Consider the following 6,352-nt stretch of genomic DNA (forward strand, 5'->3'; position numbering starts at 1 on the left):
GTTTATGTCTGTTTCAAGCAATATTTCATTTTGGCCTTTGACCTTTCGGCATGTCATCAGTATATATTTAGGACCGACACAAACGGACAAATCGTTCCCTTCCTACTCCTCTAAAATTGCAAACAGACAAACCACATCCCAGAAAAACGATGACTCCAAAACCAAATGGAGTTATGTCATTATTATGGTACAACTTCTCACAATGCTCTGGAGCATAAATCATTAACACATGTGTTGTCCGACTATGAGAGAGACAGAAGAGTGACATCCAACAGAGGATTTTGGTGACATTTAATTCAAAGCCGTAATTGTTTTAGCACATCATAAGTCTCACTGAATTACCATTTCACAACATTCACAGATGTGCAAATTAGCTTCTTTTTGAAGAGCAGGAGTTTATATCGTAAATGCGGGAGAATAATCATCACCAGAGCAGACATTCGACCCACTGCCTCATATGGGATCAATGAAGAGGTTTTTTACGGCCTGGTAGCAGCAGAAAGTGGGACAGAAAAAAAAGCTCTAGAAGCCGAGTGAAGCAGCGACGACTCACCGCCGCTAACATGCTAGCCTGCCATGAAAGCAGTTGTGACGCCGTATATACGGCTCTGGTAGAGACCTGTCAATCACCGTGTAGCCCCGCCCCTAAAGCATCCCCTGCTTTATGGTCTGTTTGACTCTAAATGGACCATAATGTACTAAATGAACATCATGCTGTGTTGAAGAAGACTTGAAACTAGAGATTGAGACCATAAACTCATGTTTACAATGTTTACTGAGGTAGATTTTTTTTCTCATAGACTTCTATACAACCAGAGGAGTCTATAGTATATTTTTCACGCATCTCTTTCTCACCGAACATGCAGAGAAGATTGAAAGTGAAAGAGTTGGAGAGCATCCACACAACGCTGGAGATGAAAACATGATTTCCATCTGCTCTTAAAGCCGCCACCTGCAGGACTTGGTATTTGATGACCGACACTGGTCCCTTGGTGACGGAGCTTTGCAGCAGTGACTCGGTTGACTTTCCTTGAATTAATGTGAACTTAAAAAAACATTCTGCCTTTTCCGGTATCTTCCTGTCTGAGGCTCTGAGCCATCCTTCCCGATCTGAAATGGACTCTCTGCTTAACTGACCGACAGCTGCTCATTTCCAGCGATCAGATGTCGCTCACTCATCGGTCCCAGATTTCTATTTGAGGGGAAATGACGCATGACGAGACTCGAGAGCGACTCCTCTGATATAAAGAGGAGGAAAAAAAGAGAGAAATCACTTTAGGACCACATCAAACCCCCTCGCTTTGAATTGATTAATCAGAGACGGAGCGACGGATTGATGGAAAAATGCAAAGTAGAAGCCTGACATACAAACCACTTTAATCATAAACGCCACACAGGAAACAGGATTCTTCCAAGACGCTGAGAGAGACTTAAAAAAGATGCCGTTTTGTGAACATCTTTGTCTTTTTACAATGTGAATCAATCTGATCTATGTTTAGCAACCTCTTCATCTTCATTAGTGAAAAGTGTCTGTTGTAGAAATACGTTACATTGAATCAAATAACATTTTATACATTATCTATGCTGGTGTTTATGAATGAAAATATCTCAGGGTGCAATTAGTTTTCTGTTATATATTTACTGCTGCAAGGGAACAATAAATTCAAGCGACGCATATATGCACGCAAGTTCATCTGATTTAAAAAAAGTGACATTGAGTCGGGTACAGTCGGGTATCTGCACACATCTTTGCAGTTTATATGAGAACGTTTGATTGTTTTCTTTACACAGCTGCAGATTGAGACACTGGTACATTCTAAAGGCCACGTTACATAAAGAGAAGCCACGCCGCTGATACTGGAAGTGCTTTTGAAGTTTTTGGACCCTCCTCTCGGTGTGAGCTACAGACACTTTTGAAACTTTACTTTATAAGCATGCAAGATTATAAAAACAGGATTATTAACCCACTTATTTGAGCATTGAATGACACTTCTTTAGTTGATGCAATTTGCTAGTTTGTTTTCAGTCTGTTGCCTCTTTAATGTGAAATCTTTTGTTGATGTTTTTATGTTGATTTGAACCTTTTGTGTTTGTGTTTTATGTGGCGCTAACGTGAAAGCTTTTATGCAGCCATCTCAGCCAGAACCCCTCTCGTAAATATCGTTTCTAAATTAAAGTTAAATAAATAATTTAATAAAAAGATTCATCTGTATATTATTCTACGCAGTAGGTGCAGACAATCTAAAAGCTTTCTTTCAGTTTTGACTTTGGGAACAAAAGAAATGCTAAATTATTCCCATAACCCGTGATTTAAATCCTGGTTATTTTGGTGACACTATAACAGGTTTGAGAGTAATATTCAGACGCACACAGTGTGAATAAAGAACACAGTCATACAGCGGTATACCCACGCAGAGAGCTGCTACCAGCACCTGTAAGCAGACGTCCTGCTGTGCTCAGAGCTCCAGTAGTTCTTCTTTACAACGAGACAGCGAGTGAAAGCAGCGGTTTACCTCGTGGACGTGTTGTCGGTGCGTCACATCTTAAGGAACCCAGTAGGCGCCTGTTTGTCTGTTGTTCATCCACTGCGGTCGTTTCTTCTTGTAACATTTGCTCCCTGTAATATTCAAAAGAATAATAAAAATTCCATGTTTCTTTGTTTTGTTCTGTGGCCGCTAACCTCTAAGTGACCACAAAGTGACAAATACACGGAACATTTCCTGCTTTAGAATAGAAACCACATCACGATCCACCAGTTATATACATGAAGCAGCAACGTTAAGCTTAAACGTAATTACCATTTGTTTTATACTGAACTTATGTTTCTTGTTTTCTTATTTAGCCTTCATGTAGAATAAAAGGCCAACGCACAGATCTGAGTTAAATAAAGAATGACGAGGTAAACCACTTCCAGATTGAATAGATTTCACTAAAGCTTTAACTGCTTCAGTGGAACTATTATCACTCGTCTCCTTTCCATTCTAACCAGCATAACCTGGACAAATCCATTGAATTTCAAAACTGAAGTTTCACCTCTACACTGCCGCTATTCATTGAAAAATATTCAGAATCATCTCATAACTTTGTAAAGAGATGAGTGCTCATTCTGCCTCTCCTCTCCTCTCCTCTCCTCTCCTCTCCTCTCCTCTCCTCTGTTCATTCACAGATCTACTGCTGCATATATGAGCTTCATATCTCCTCTAAGCCTGTGAAAAGCTTTTCTGTCCTTGTTCATTGGAGGAACTCTATATTTTCTTCTGGCGACGAGGAGAACCATATTGAAACAAGCCTCGATTCATTAACTCAAACTCTATTTGAAAAGCACCTTTCATACAGCTTACTGCAGGTCAAAGTGCTTCACAGATGACTGACAACAGAAAAGAAGAAAACAACTCAACAATAGGAGACCAATGCATGCAAAGACAACAATGAAAATGTAGAAGAACAGATGTATTTTAACACAAACCGTGAGGTTTCTTTCTAACGTTAACTCTGTAGTTCTGTTGCCTGAACCTAACAATCGTTTCACAACGTTAATCAAGTGTCATTGTGCGTTTTCTGCAAGCGTGATATGAGATACTGATATGAAAACATATGAAATGTATTTTTGCTTCATCAACATTCAACATTTTCGTGGTTTTCAGAAACAAACATACAACGCCAACATTTATTCTGACGACTCGGTTAGTAAAACAGTTAAAATACAATACAATAAGTGCATTCTATATTTTAAATAATGTCTATTAACCATTCTTAATCAAAAGAATCGATTACATCAGCTGGTAAGCGAGCCGATTAAAATGCCGGAACAATTTGTAACGTTAATTCCTTTTGAGGTAGAGAACCGACAGCAGGACAACAACTGAATCTCAACGGGTGAAGAAGCAGATTAAAACACAGGTAACTCCCCCCCGGCATGAATACGGGATGAATGAGGACATTAGCTTCGTCTTTCAGTCGCTGCCTCTGCGTCCGTCACAGCGCGGCAGCTCTTTGCATCGTGCAGCACATCATGACAGCGAGAGAAGGTCAACTCTGTTTACATACGGTGTCAATGAATACAGTACACATGAGGCCACTATATATATATTATATATACACACACACACACACACACACACACACACACACACACACGTGTGCCCTTCAGGTGTGGCAGGTGTCAGTCAATACGTACAGAGCATCAGCAGAGGTTCATTACCACTACAAGGTTTTCCTGCACTCAATTAACCTGCGGCTCATCGACTCTGTCCTTCATCTCGGAGCCTGATGAGTTGCTATACGAGGGTTAAGTGTTCGGTAATTGACCCGGGCTGCTGCTGCTGCTGCTGCTGCTGCTGGTTTTCTATTCGACCGTTCTAATTATGTGTATTCAGCTGGCATTCCAGGTGTAGACAAGCATCTGATTAAATCAGCGGAGCGAAGACAGTGACAGAAGTGTTTGCCACAGACGGAGCACGAGGACGAGTCGCAGGTTGTTGAAGAAGCTTCTCTCGGTGCATTGCGGTCATATGAGGGAACGTCTTTAGTGCGGTGCAGTGTCATGTCTGTGTGCACCGTAATCTAGATGATGCATGCATCAAACATGGATGTCAGTTATAGTTCTCTTAAGCTTTTTAAAACTCCCCTAAAGGCAGTAAAGGTTTCATTCATTCACAAAAAAATCATTTTGAATTATGAAAGACTGAATATAGAAGGACATTAAAACAAGTCAATCTGCCCCAAAGTATGTTCTGCACATGAATCGCATGTTTTACATGTTTTACAGCACTCGGTAAACCGGTAAACATTTCATACGATACTGGGTTTTTGAAGTTTAAAATTGTGTTAAAGATATATCGGTCATCTATTTCTATCTTCTTCTTTTATTTTGCTTTTTACATAAGCTTTCCTGAGATTTTAATTTATTTTTAAAGCATCGTGACTAAAACATGACTTTCAGTTGAACAATGACCTCGTCAGTGGTCATTGTGTCTGATCCTTAAACATCGTTTCTCTACTGCAGTTGATTTTTGATGCGATATATATATTTGCGATAAGCTAACATCGGTCGATTAATCTAAAGCCAACATACAGGACCTGGACACACATGAAAACACATAACGTAATGTTATATGGGTGTGTTTGTGAGGAACTCGCCCGTGTTCGGCTGTGGTGTTTACCGCTTTGTTTTCTGTTTAAGTGCAATTTCCTGGAAGACGTTTCCAGACAGCGTGTTGAAAATTGCCTTTTCTGACTCACATGCCCCCTCCATCCATACAACCGCCTCCAAACAACAAGCTCTTCCAATCTGAGCCACGCTTCGACACAAGTCTTCATATATCACAGGGAAATTCTGCCATCGAACGCCGTCCGTCGGCACACCGGGAGAACATACGGAGTGGAGGGAGAGAACCAACAGCACGTGGGCGCAAAGCAGCCGGAGGAAAAGCTCGTGCTGCTTCAAAAGGTAAACACCAGCGCTTCTCATTCCATTCTTACCATTACAAGCAGCTCACAACAGAAGGATGAACCGGGCCTCACCTAGGAGCTGATTAAAGTGAATCCTTTGTGATGCTCATCAGTGTTCTCGTCCATCTATTGGTCAGAGCAGAATGTAAGAGGGCTAACAGACCATCGTGCTGCTCTCTGGTGCAAGCAGGACACATTTAAAATGCTTTTAACATTATCTTTATTGTGCAGTTATTTAACTTATTACATTATCTGAATAGCTGTAATTATGCAAACATTACATTGATTTGAAAACGGGATGCCGGGCGTAATAAAACAAGTTCTGCTCGGATGACTTTTATTGCTTCTCAGCATCATTTTCCTTGCGAGGTCCTTTAACTCCGCCTGCAACTGTTCAGCTGCAGGTCGTTATTTAATATGTGTATATATCAAAGTGAGCGCTTTATCACAACTCCAATCTCATCCCAAGACTTTGTTTGCACCCAATTTAATTTTATAATCATTTATTATAACCTCAGTGTTTTAGTTACTGCCTTATACACATATTATATTATATACTATATAATATAATATATATTATATATATATTATATACACATTATATACATTATATTATATCATTTACCAAGAAATCTGTCCAGCAAATCCTGTAGAACCGGTCCAATAATCCAAATATGGTCATCAAACGACATTAAAATAAACATAGTATACCTTTGATTGCAAGTCATTTCTTAACGTTGAGAGTCCAAGTCAAGTCTCAAGTCTTTGGTCACAAGTCTGAGTTCAAATCTCAAGTTTCTTCTGGCTGTAATGAGCGTGATACACTGTATTATCGTCCCTCCTTCATCTATGAGCACACAGGATCAGTACTAGTGTACGATACGGACATTTCTAACTTAGA

This window comes from Pholis gunnellus, assembly GCF_910591455.1.
Source record: "Pholis gunnellus genome assembly, chromosome: 21".
NCBI classification, from domain to species: domain Eukaryota; kingdom Metazoa; phylum Chordata; class Actinopteri; order Perciformes; family Pholidae; genus Pholis; species Pholis gunnellus.